We start from the raw sequence: 13,980 nt of genomic DNA, 5'->3' as shown, positions 1-13,980 counted from the left end.
ACCTCACCCCATATATCAATCTGCATGCAAAATCTTCCAATCTAACTTCTACCCCACCTACTGGACAAAAAAGTCAAATGACACCATACTAAGACGACAGTCTCTATCTATGCTCCCTCAACATCTTGCTACGCTCAGCATTCCTTCTCCTGGAAATCAGAACCCAGCATCCCTACATTAGGTCGAAGAAAATTGGACACAGTTTTCATTTATGGTCATTATCTACCAATCAGTCCTTGAAGTGCATATGCTGACATCAGGTGAATACAAGACCAGGCTCGTTTATAATGTACCGCAGGAAGCAAGCAGTTTCCACACTCTAACCAGGATCATAAAAATGACTACTATCTGGGTAAAAGTACAAACGAACATCCATCAAGAACTCGTATAGGGTAACTGACTTGGTGCACTGCATTGCAACGAATTTTTTTTTAAACTTTGATTTTACTGCAATAGTCCAACGAATCCCTCCAAGCTCACCAATACTGTAGAAACATTCACCAGGATGCCCAAAAAGGAAGAATTGCATAGTTCCTCAAATCAGAGCTGGAGCGAAAAGGGGTATTGCGTGAGTGTGGTGTACATAGCGAGATGGACGAGGAAGGAGAGCAGAGATACACACTGTGCCAAAACATGTATTATTCCAGGGTGGTGCTCAGAAGCTCGACTTCTGGCGAAGTGAACTGGAAAACTGTGCAGGAGACACGGGAGAGGGTAGGGGGAAAAGAGAGAGAGCTCTCGGTCCACTGAGGCAGATCCTCTCAGACCGCCGCAAACACTTCAGCCACTTCCCCCAAAAACAAACCCCGGCACACCAGCCTTCCCCGCAAACCTCAGAACCAATTCCCATTGGAATGAAGGGAGCGTCGATCCGAGTCAGGGCTGACTAAAAGCCCTAGGCCTGGTGAGTGAGTGGGTGAATGTGGGTGGGTGGGTGCCTGCCTGCCTCTGGCCCCACATGAAATCACAGCCACTCCCTAACCAAGGGCCCGGGCTCAGCTCCGGGCCTACCCCTCCCCTCCAAGCCGACTCTGCCACCCCCCAGGATGGGCTCTGTCTGACTCGCTTCCCTCCGCCGCCCCACCCCCGCTTAGCCTTTCCACACACAGACACATACTCACCAGGCGGCCAGTGGAAACGGCTCTCAGCTTCTGTCACTCTCTTCCCTTCCCCTCCCCAGTCGCCAAAAGGCAGAGACACAGCACACAGCCGCCGGCTGACGTTCACTTTATTGCAGAGGCGACCCCTCCAATCCGCAGCCAATCGCAGCGCAACTCCAACCCCGCAGCCAATCACAGCGCAGCTCCCACTCCGCAGCCAATTGCAGCGCAGGTTCCACTCCTTAGCCAATTGCATTGCCCGGTCCCCGCAGCCAATGGTCGCGCAACTTTCCCCCCCGCAGCCAATGGTCGCGCAGCTTCCAGCCCGCAGCCAATCGCAACGCAGCATCCACCCTTCGGCTCCAGGTCTTAAAAAGGGGATGCAGAGCAAATTGTATAGAGGACCCCTTTGAATGATTAAATTCCATTTCCACAGAGTATATGAGTAACCTTTTTGGAAAGAAAAATGTTTTTCACGTTACTTCTAGAGCTATTTGTGTGTCCTGCGCGGGTAATAGGATAGCAATAACTATAAAAATGTGATTGTTCATTCAAGACTATGCTTATTGTGTTACTCCCTATTTTGAAAAAGACAGTTATTTTAAAACTATTTGTTACTTTTTTTCTCCAAAATAGAATGATCTCAGCCTTTGATCCTGCACCTGATCTAAACCAATGAGGTTACATTCAGACTTCACCTGAAGCATTTTTAGCCATCTTGGCCTTTTGGCTAAGATGGAGCTCAAATCAAACCCAGGAAAGACAGTGTATGCTCATCCTATCAGCTTGAATCCTGTTTGATTGGGCCCAAGACAAGAGGAATAGCCTATCTTGTTGGTTGTTTCGTCTCTCTTTGGGGACTCTGGTTGAGCCAAATTGGATTTTTGATTGGGAATGAAGTACTCAAAGGTACAAAAAATGAATAATTAAAGTTGAATGATCATAGTACATGAGTAATTATAGTCAACGAGCAATCACTACATGGCATGGACAGATTATAGCAAACTGGTTCAAGGCATAGTCAAAAACCATAAATATTGCAAATCTGAACTATTTGCAAATTGACATACATAAAATGTGAGTGCATTATAAACATTGTATTGGCAAGGCATTTAGAAATACATGATATGATCAAGCAGAACTTCACAAAGGGGAAATAATGTCTATTCAAAGGCATTAAGGTGATAACAAGCAAGATAAATAATGGGGAAACAGCAGAGTAATACACTTGGATTTTCAAAAAGCATTTAATAAGGTACCACACAAAGGCTACTAAGAGCCCATTTTGTTGAGGTAGATTTTTATCATGGATATAGAATTGACTAACAAACAGGGATTTGGGATAAGAGGAACATTTTCAGGATGGCAACCTGCAATTAGTGGAGTGCCACAGGGATCAGTGTTGGGGCCACAATTATTCACTATTTATATTAATGACTTGAACAAGGGAACTGACTGTACCATTGCCAAGTTTGCAGATGACACAAAAATAAGTGGGAAGGCATGTGATGACACAAAAGCTGGGGCGGGCAAGGCTTGCAGAACGGAATTCTCCATTGGCCTTGGATGGGATTTTATGAGCCTCGCTTAAGCGAGGTTGTAACATCCTGCCCAAAAAATCTACAGAGGGACTAAGTGAGTAGGTAAAAACTTGGTAGATGGAATATAATGTAGGAAAATGTTGTGCTATGTATTTTGGTAGGAAGAACGAAGGAGCTGAATGTTATTTAAATGGAATCAGACTACAGAAAAGTGCAGCACAGAGGGTTTTTGGGAGTCCTCATGCATAAATCACAAAAGCCAGCATGCAGTTCAGTAGGTAATAGGGAAGGCAAATGGAATGTTGGCATTTATTTCAAAGAGAATGGAGTAAGAAAAAAGTAATGTCTTGCTAAAACTATACAATGCACTAGCTAGACCGCATCTGGAATATCTACGGAAACGTATACAGCATTGGTGGCAATCAGAAAAGGTTCACTAGGTTGATCTCAGGAATTTTTTATGGAGAGGTTGAGTAGATTGGGTCTGTGTTCATTGGAGTTTAGAAGAATGAGAGGTGACCTTAATGAGGCATATAGAATACTCATTGGGCTTGACAGAGTTGATGCTGGTGGTGGTTTGATTTAATTTGATTTATTATTGTCACATGCATTAATATACAATGAAAAGTATTGTTTCTTGCACACCATACAGTCAAAGCATACCATACATAGAGAAGAAAAGGAGAGAGTGGAGAATATAGTGTTACAGTCATGGGTATAGAGAAAGACCAACTTAATGCAAGGTAGGTCCATTCAAAAGTCTGTTGGCAGCAGGGAAGAAGCTGTTTTTGAGTGAGTTGGTATATGACCTCATACTTTTTTTTTCTTTTTCCCAATGGAAGAAGGTGGAAGAGAGCATGCCTGGGATGTGTTGGGTCCTTGATTATGCTGGCTGCTTTTCCGAGGTAGCAGAAAGTTCAGACTGTATCAATGGATGGGAGACCAGTTTGAGTGATGGACTTTGCTTCATTCACGACCCTTTCCCATGTGGGAGAGTCTCAGACCAAAGGGAATAATCGCAGTATAAGAGGTCACCTGTTTAAGACAGAGATGAGGAGGAATTCTTTCTCTAAGTGCGTACTGAATCTGTGACATTTTTTACTGTAGGGGCTGGGTTGTTAAGTATGTTCAAGGCTAAGATTGATTCACTTACTGATTAAAAATATGTCAATGGTTATAAGGATATGGCAGGAAAGTGAAATTGAGGATCATTATGCCTGATAAGTCATGATCTCTGCCATTCAGACTCGATGGGCTGAATGGTCTATTTCTGCTTCTATGTCTTATGATCTAAGAATATAAACATTAGATGACAGAAGCAAAGAAAAGTTTTTGTGAATACATTGCATATTAACAAAACACACAAATGTGGTGACATTTAATGTTTTCAAATCAGAAACAAGGAACATCTGTCAAATCAAAGAAGCTTAATAAAGCCTAGTTCCTCTGAACAAAACAGTAATTTGATGAATAATAATTTTCCTCATGTTACATAGCTAATGTGGTCTCATTTATTTGCAATGAAGTTTTAGTGAATATCCCGTAACATCATATGCTATCTGTATGCAAAACAAAATGCAAGTCCTGGAAGCAGCCAGCAAATTTACTTCAATATTTCCATTTTACTTAAAAAGTACTGTTTACTTGTGGAGTATGTACTATCCATATAAAAATAACCACCAAAGCTGAGTATTCTGGACAGCTGTTTCAAAATATTGGTTTAAGAAGTACAAATGGGTACATCTGAAGTAATAGGCTGAGTACAAAGCTAGTCATGCAGCCCATTTAAACACCACCTGGGGCCCAGGGATAAGACACTATTTTTATACTTCTCATTCCTTCTTGGGATGTGGGCATTTATTGCCCATCCGTTATTGCCCTTGAAAAGGCAGTGGCGAGCCATCATTTTATAACCTTGATAGAAACAAAGGAAGGAAACTGGTACAATGGCAGTTGATATTATGGAAACAAGGACCTGGCCAAAAATGATTTAGTATGACAGGAACCATTTCTGTTTGAATACAAAAAATAATAAAGTTTTTTTTACATTAGTAAATTTGTTATACTGTGGATATAAGTTGACAACTTCTTTATCCAATAGTGTGAGCAGTTGCTGATTCATGTAGAACACATCAAAACCATTAAAATCAGGTTTTGTTGAAGGTTTCTGGCTCATTTTTTCAAGAGGCGAAAAATAAAATCACTATTTAGTTATAACACATCTAAACATTCAGACTGAGAAACATTGCCTTATTGATGAAAGTAAGTATTGGAATCTGGAGGATGACTGTATGAGATATATCCTCACGTAATCAATCATTTTAACTACTACGGTATAATGAGATCCCAGTCACAATCAATAACACTGGTTCGAGTCCTTCATCTGTCACTTAATAAAATGTATTTATTTTATACTGAATTCATACTAATTAGATTTTCCTTCATTGTTATTTTAAAATGAAATAAATTATTCAAATTAAAAGTAGAATCAATGCTCCATAAATAGTTTCCCAGTAAAATGTGGATTCAGTCCTCAGTGAAAAATAACATGCATTCTAATTGTGCATTTTAAAGCTCAGGCTATCCTTTAAAGTGTAGCCTCTATTGTATCATAGGAAAGGCACAGCCATTTGAGACACCAACAAGGACTCTCGTGCGCTTCTTCAAAATAATGCCATCGGATTTCTGTCCACCTGAGGATCTTGGCTTGATGCCCCATCCAGAAAGGGGCACATCTGACAATGCAGCCATTCCTCATTACTGCAGAAGACCTTGTACTTTGATTTCAAGTTTATGCTAACATGTCTTTAAGTCCTATTTCCCTGGATATCCCTTAATACCTCAATCTGTGGAGCAGGAAATTGTCATGATGTATAATGAAAGATTGAAAATTACTAATAAATGTTGAGAAACAACAGAAACATGGTCAGGTAATAATCTCTCCCTCAATGTCAACAAAACGAAGGAGATTGTCAAAGACTTCAGGAAGCATAAACAAGAACAGGCCCCTGTCTACATCAATGCGGATGAAGTAGAAAGAGTCGAGAGCTTCAAGATTTTAGGTGTCTAAATCACCAATAGGCTGTCCTGGTCCTCCCATGCTGACACTATAGTTAACAAAGCCCATCAATACCTCTACTTTCTTAGAAGACTAAGGAAATTTAGCATGTCAGCTATGACTCTCACATACCTTTATAGATGCACCATAGAAAGCATTCTTTCTGGGTGTATCATAGCTTGGTGTGGCTCTTGCTCTGGCTAAGACCGCAAGGAACTACAAACGGTGATGAATGTAGCCCAATCCATCACGCAAAACTAGCCTCCCACCCGTTGATTCTGTCTCCACTTCCCGCTGCCTCGGCAAAGCGGCCAGTATAATTAAGGACCCTACGCACACCAGACATTCTCTCTTCCACCTTCTTCCTTCGGGAAAAAGATACAAAAGTCTGAGGTCAAGTACCAACCGACTCAAGAGCAGCTTCTTCCTTGCTGCTGTCAGACTTTTGAATGGACTTACCTCGCATTAAGTTGATCTTTTTCTACACCCTAGCTATGACTGTAACACTGCATTCTGCACTCTCTCCATTCCTTCTTTATGAACAATATGTTTTGAGCGCAGAGCACAAAGAAACAATACTTTTCATTGTAAATACATGTGACAATAGTAAAAGTTAAATCAAATCAAAAGGTACACTGGACATAGCTTATATGCACTAAACAGCTGTGATAATGATCTGAGTTAAAAATAATAATGGATGTTATTTTTAACAGATTACGCAGAACTTACAAGTCAGAAGGAGATCATCCAGCCTAAAAAGTCTATGCCATAGCCCTAACAACATATCTTTCTATGCCTTCTCTCGGGTCTAACTAGCTGCCTTTCCATTCACCTCAACTACCCCTTGTGGTGGCAAGTATATCGAAGTGAATAAGTTTCTGCTGAATTGGTTTTTTAGTGAATGCCCTATATTTATAGCCTGTACCACCCACAAGTGGAAATAGCCTCCCCATGTCTACCCATATTAAACACTGCCATGCTTTTAAAGAGCCCTATCAGGTCCTTTCAGTGTGCTTTTTTTTGAGAAAAGAATCCCAATCTGAATCTTTCCTGGTGGATATTAGTTCTCAGTACTAAAAGATTTATGGAATAATATCCAACATTTCTCAAGTACCTCTATATGCTTTTATAATATAGAGACTAGATGAATCATCAGATTTCAATTTGGATTAATATGAAAAATTAGTTTCTTAGCATGTGCCGCATTATAAATTGCATTTATAATTGGTGAACAGTAACAATATCAAGTTCTATCTCAAAGCCAATAAATGTAATGGAAAACAGTGTCTTTCTCACTATAGCACTGAAAGAGGAAGGTGAAATCTATATAGCAAGCATTTCAGTTGAGGTTGACATCTGGGCAAGTCCACCCATTGGATTCTTAACTGAACAATAGTTTTCATTAAACAGTCTTCACTCTCATCTATAATAAACTGGATTAGAATTCACATTGTATTAGTGAAAATAAATAGTACTAGCTGAGGAAATAACAAACCTATGTTAAAAGTCCAGGAAAAGTCTTGATAAGCAGCATTCTTATTTTCTCTGCAAGTAGCTTTGGATGTCATCTTTAATTACATCACACAAGAATGGTATTCAGGATAATTTGTTGTCTGGGTGTTGGACCATATTTCTGAAAGACAAGTATGTGTAGCATTCCATTTGACATGTACCTGCATGCATTGGAATGCAAAGTGTATATTTCATGTGGTCATTAAAATAAACCACGCATAGTTGAAACACAAGGTAAGACGTGTTCAAATTAAAGTACAACTTGAGTTTTGCAGTTCAAAATTAATTCAGGGAAAAATTTGTTTGATTCGTTAATGTACATTATAGTTTTTCTGAGGCAAGCAGATGAATGCCAAAAACATAATGTTAGTTTTAGAGGATTAACAAAGATTCCTCCAGCTCAGCAAAATATAATCCCTGCAGCTAGACCCTTCACAGTTCAGGTGAAGCAAGGTATAAAGCTTATGTCACTACAGCAACATTTCTCTCCTTTCTTATGAATCAACAGAAACGTATTGGACTACTGTGCTCATGTGTTGTATACCAATGTCATTCACCACATCTACATGGCTTGGACTCTACAGGAACTATCTTGAAGTCATAAAAATAGTGGAGATTTCAGCAGTTTTGTGGCCAAAGCTATTTCCTACCTAGCTCCAAATAATTTTTCTACTCATCAATACTGCTTAGTCCTTAATAGAATCAAGAAGTTAATTCAAAATAAGAGAAACAAAGCTCTGAGTCATTGGGCGGGATTTTACATTCCCCCTACCAAGGCCAATGGAGATTTCCATTCTGGGAACATCACCCATCCCAGGATCAGGTGGGTGAGGTGGTAGAGTTTTGGCCATTGAATCTCCACAGTACAGAAGGAGACCATTTGGCTCATTGAGCCTACACTATCAACAATCCCACTCAGGCCCTTTCCACATAATCACAAGCATTTATCCTGCTATTCCCTCTGACACCAAGAGTCAATTTAGCATAGCAATCCACCTAACCTGCACATCTTTGGACTGTGGGAGGAAACCGGAGCTCGTGGGGAAAACCTATGAGGACATGGGGAGAATGTGAAAACTCCACACAGTCACCCAAGGCTGGAATTTAACCCAGGTCCCTGGCACTATGAAGTAGCAGTGATAACCACTGTGCCACCTAAGTTAACATGGAATAAGAGAAATAAAGTTTTGAGTAACATTAATATCTCACATCTAACTCTGAACAGTGGGACAAGGTCCTTCATGCTCAATCAATGTATCTGTGCTGTGGACAGGTCTCCAATGTATATTGAGTTTGAACAGCCTTTGTCAATTCCATGTCAGTTTTGATCACAATGGCACAAAATAGATCATAATAGACAATCACTCTCAGCAAGGTTGCGAGGATAACTGTGGTAAGAAGAAAATTGTGACAACGGTGCCCTGAAGTGCATTCTTCTCAGATTAGAAATATTGAGCAGGACAAAAGAAGCCTCCACATCAATTCTGCAGTAGAATCATTCTCATTTTGAGTAAATCTAGTGATTTTTCAAATTGGCATCAGTCAAAATCAGATACTGTGAAGACCAGCAGTATGCAGTGTTAAAATTTGAAATGCTGTTGATAATAATCCTATGATTTTGTAAATCATGTAATGTAAATAATATCATTTGATGTGAAACAACCTGATCAGCAAACTGCAATTACAAAACACCGGTTGTAGGTTATAGCCCTTTTTATCTACAAGCAAAAAAGAGGTGGTACACATACATCTTGCATTTATTAAATATACTTTTTAGATCACTGTCTCTTTTTGTGTTACTTAACTGCCCATCACTCATTATTGCTGCTCGTATAGTAGACCCACAACTTCATTTTCAGAGGTTTGGAAACATTTTTTATTTCCCTCCTGTAGGACCATTTTTACTAGTGTGCAATTTAGGTTTAAAAACTTCTAAGTTTCATTACCACAACATCATAAATTGTCATAGACATCTCAGTGGAACCTTGCTTTGGGACAGTGGCACAGTGGTTAGCACTGCTGCCTCACAGTGTCAGGGACCTGGGTTCGATTCCCAGTTTGGGTCACTGTCTGTGGGAGTTTGTACATCCTCCCCATGTCTGCATGAGTTCCCTCCAGGTGCTCTGGTTTCCCTCCACTGTCCAAAGATGTGCGGGTTCAGTTGATTGGCCATGTTAAATTGACCTTAGTGTCGGGGAATTAGCAGAGTAAATATTAGCATTTACAGGGATAGGCCTGGGTGGGATTATGGTCAGTATGGACTCAATGGGCCTAAAGGCCTCCTTTTGTACAGTAGGGATTCTATTCTATTTGTTCACTCAGGAAATTGATACTATACAAAAAAAAACTTAATTTTCACAAATCCATTGCTTCATAAGAACACAGATGCAGTGAGGAATGTGTTAATTGCATTGCTCCTCAGTGAAACTGATTTGCCTTAAAACTGTAATCATTTTTTCACATACTTGCTTTGTTGTATAATAAAAACTGTTTTCTAAACATAATGTGCTTTTAAATGTGAAGAATGAAAATATTTCTTGAAATAAGATAAACTGGGTATTCATTTATTGGGACAGGTACAAACTTGACACTGATTACATACAATCAGTCATTTTACAGTTGAAGTTATTATGTCATCTAATTGACTCAATAATCATAGTATAAACTATAATATTGTAGAAACCCTGCAGTGCAGAAGGAAGCCATTTGGCCCATCAAGTCTGGACCGACCACAATCCCAACCAGGCCCTACCCCCATAACCCCACTTATTTACCCTGCTAACCCCCTCACGCTGAGGGGCAATTTAGCATGGCCAATCAACCTGACCTACACATCTTTGGAATGTGGAAGGAAACCAGGGCACCCGGAGGAAACCCACCCAGTCACAGGGAGAATGTACAAACTCCACACAGACAGTGACCTGAGGCCAGAATTGAACCTGGGATCTTGGCACTGCGAGGCAGCAGTGCTAACCACTGTGCCACCCCCACTGTGCCACCAAATAAGTATTTCATAATACTTATGAAATCATAAGTATTAAAAATGATGGTAAGTTTTAACAGAGTACTCAAAGCCTTTTATAGTTGGTAAATAATTTGTAATGCTTAGACAAATAAAAATTTTTTGTGATTTGGCTACAACAGGATTTCATTCATGGGAGAAGGGCATTGCTGTCAAGGCCACCATTCATTACCCACCCGTATGCAATTCAGTAGCTTGCTACTTCCTTTCAGAGGGCAATTAAAAGTCAACCAGATTGCTTTGGGTCTGGATTCACATTGGACTGGATTCACTGACTTTGTAAGAATGTCTGATTTCCTTTCCTAAAGGATATTTGTAAATCAGATATGGTTTTATGATAATATTGTAGTTTCATGGTCGCCATTACTGATGTTAGTTTTTTAAAAATTGCAGATTTATTGAAAAAACTGAATGTAAGTTCTTGTTGCTATGGTGGGATTTGAATTTATATCTTCAGGGCTTCTGGATTACTACTCAGTGATATAGTAACTATCACATAGTGTGGCAAGAGGATTTGGAATCACGCTGTCCACAAATTATGCAGGATTAGAATTACTGAAGGTCATTGCCACTGTCATCTCCTGTGATACAGAAATGTCAGGCTACGGGCACAGTATCATAAATAGAATTGGCGAAAGGGCATGCAATAATTTCTCAACACCCTGTTCCATGGCAGCACTCTGTTGTGCCTTTTGTACTTCTGCCCTTAAAATGTAAAAATACAGACCAATTTATTTTGTCACTGTCACCTCCCTGAATACCCATTTTTCAATTTTGTACTTAGCCTAACTGGATACTTGTTCTCAAAAGGAACATTTACTGCTGAGTAAATGTGCAGGTGAAATATAATTAAAATATCAACAAGAATGTGCAAATCTCCAGGCGTGACACTTTTAGACACAAGAATGATGTAATAGCTGACTGTGAGAAGAGATATTTTTATCACTGTATTTGTGCTGTGCATTTCTTGTTCCTTATTAATGATAGCTTGAGGATCCAAGTCATGATTTCATGCAAGTTTTAAAACCCTGGCTCAGAATCATGAAACGGTGTACATTTAAAATTTTGAAAATGTGTTTTCACGATAAGATTAGATTTAGGAATTGCTTCATAAAATTGTCCTGAGGTAAAACAGAAACAAATCTGTTGCTGCATTTATAATAGTGTTTAAGACTAATCAGAATCATAGATTGGATACAGCACAGAAGGAGGCCATTTAGCTCATCCCACACATGCTGGCCCAGGTGCTGCATCTGGTCCTGTTGGCATCCCCATTCTTGTAACCACTCGAGTTTAGCTGACGTGATTGAAGGATCCTGAGGGTGAACGTGGAAAGGTGTTTCCCCTTGTGAGGGAATTTAGAACTAGAGGCCACTGTTTAAAAATAAGGGTCACCCATTTAAGTCAGACTTAAGAGAACTTTTTCCTCCAAGGTTCTAAGTCTTTGGAACTCCCTTCCTCAAAAGGCAGTGGAAGCAGAGTTTCTGAATGTTTCCAAGGCAGAGGTAGATAGATTCTTGATATACATGGGAGTGAAAGAATCTTGGGGTTAGTTGAGAGGTTACAGCCAAGTCAAAATCTTAACAGGTGGTAGAGCAGGCTTGAAGGGTCTGTTCCTGCTCTTAATGCATACACTTGTGTGTTCATATGTTCAATGCTGTTAATGCCCAGCAAATCGGGGCAAAAGACTGAAGCATTTGCAACAATGTTCAGCTAAAATTGATATATGGATGATCTATCTCAGTGGCCTCAAGGTCCCCTGCATCACAGATTTTTAACCAATTTGATTTACTCCACATGCTATTAAGAAACAGCTGAAAGCATTGGATACTGCAAAGACTATGGGTCTTGACATCATTCTGGCAATAGTACTAAAGTATTCCAGACCAACCACGCCCCGAGTCAGGTTGTTCCAGTGCAGCTACAACACTGGCAACTAATCAGCAATGTGGAATATTACCCAGGTATGTCCAGTACAAAAAGCAGCACAAATCCAATTACTGCCCCATCAGTTTATTCTCAATTATCAATGAACTGGTGGAAAAATGTCATCAACAGTACTATCAAGCAGCACTTACAAAGCAATTACCTGCTACTGATGCTCAGTTTGGGATCCACCAGGGTGACTCAATTCCTGAACTTGTTACAGCCATGGTCCAAACATGAATAAAAGATTTGAACTCCCAGAGGTGAGAGTGGCTGCCCTTGACATCAAAGCAACAGTTCATAGAACCATAGAATCCTACAGTGCAGAAGGAGGCCATTTGGCCCATCGGGTCTGCACCAACCACATGTGCACTCAGGCCCTATTCCCATAACCCCATGCATTTACCCTAGCTAGTCCTCCTGACACCAAGGAGCAATTTAGCACGGCCAATCCACCTAGCCTGCATATCTTTGGAGTGTGAGGTGAAACAGGAGCACCCAGAGGAAACCCACTCAGACATGGGGAGAATGTGCAAACTCCACACAGACAGTGACCCAAGCCAGGCATTGAACCCAGATCCCTGGAGCTGTGAGGCAGCAGTGCTAACTACTGTGCCACTGTGCTGCCCCATCTGAGTGTGGCATCATGCAGCCCTTAAAAAATGGAGACTGTCTGGGAAAACACTCTACTGGTTAGAGTCATATCTAGCACAAAAGCAGATAATTGCAGCTGTTGGGGATTAGTGATCTTACTCCCAGAACATTGTGACAGGAGTTCTGCAGAATACCGTCCTAGATCCAACCATCTTCAGTTGCTTAATCAGATACCTCCTCTCTATCATGAAGTCAGAAATGGGGATGTTTGCTGATGATTGTACACTGTTCAGCATGATTCATGACTTCTCAGACACTGCACAATATTCAGGCTTGGGCTAGCAACATGAACATCACACAGTTCCCACGTATTGATTATCTCCAACGAAAGAATCAAACCATCACCCCTTGACAATTGATGGCATTGCCATTGCTAAATCCACTACTATCAACATCCTGGGGAGTTATCATTGACCAGAAACTGTGGCTAAAGAGCAGATCAGAGACTGGGAATCCTGTGATGAGTAATTCACTTCGTAACTCCCCAAAGCCTGTCCACCATCTGCAAAAGCACAAGTCAGGAGTGTGACGGAATATTCTCTACTTGCCTGGATGAGTGCAGTTCCAACAACACTAAATAAACTCTAGATCATCCAGGTAAAAGTAGCTTGCTTGATTGGCACCCGTTCCAGCACCTTCAACATCCATTTCCCCCATCATGCACCACACAGTGGCAGCACTGAGTACCATATATAAGATGCACTGCAAGGTGGCACGGTGGCACAGTAGTTAGCACTGATGCCTCACAGCACCAGGGACCTGGGTTCAATTCCTGGCTTGGGTCACTGTCTGTGGAGAATGCACATTCTCCCCATGTTCCAGTTTGTTCCCAGAGTCCGAAAAACATGCTGCTTAGGTGCAATGGCCATGCTAAATTCTTCCTCAATGCACCTCAACAGATGCCGGAATATAGCAAGTAGGGGATTTTCAAATTAACATCATTGCAGTGTTAATGTAAGCCTGTTGTGACACTAATAAAAAACTTTAAACAAGGCTCCTTTGACAGCACCATCCAAACCTGCGACTGATACGACCTGGAATGACAAGGACAGCAAATGCATGGTTTTTGATAAGAGAGGGGATTAAGGGTTATGGGGAGAGGGCGGGAATGTGGAACTGAGCCACGACAGATCAGCCATGATCTTATTGAATGGCGGGGCAGGCTCA

At 40.7% G+C, this 13,980-nt stretch overlaps 1 protein-coding gene across 7 annotated transcripts in view; it reads right to left on the bottom strand.

The window, feature by feature from the left end:
* The window catches only part of ktn1 (kinectin 1), a 118,432-nt gene extending 111,218 nt beyond the window's left edge, over positions 1–7,214 (bottom strand). For 5 of the 7 annotated variants that reach the window (XM_080202747.1, XM_080202750.1, XM_080202751.1 and 2 more), the window contains exon 1: positions 1,122–1,233. The gene's annotated coding sequence lies outside the window, so the exon portion shown is untranslated. Of the gene's footprint in view, positions 1–480; positions 666–1,121; positions 1,234–7,194 lie in introns of those variants that run through there. The other 2 variants (XM_080202749.1, XM_080202748.1) reach the window with 2 other exon arrangements.
* Positions 7,215–13,980: the final 6,766 nt, after the last annotated feature.

The sequence above is a fragment of the Carcharhinus amblyrhynchos genome, chromosome 14 (genome assembly GCF_965287045.1).
Source record: "Carcharhinus amblyrhynchos chromosome 14, sCarAmb.v2.hapA, whole genome shotgun sequence".
In the NCBI taxonomy this organism is placed as follows: domain Eukaryota; kingdom Metazoa; phylum Chordata; class Chondrichthyes; order Carcharhiniformes; family Carcharhinidae; genus Carcharhinus; species Carcharhinus amblyrhynchos.
Note: the sequence above shows the minus strand (reverse complement) of the source record. Positions and strands in the feature narration are given on the sequence as shown.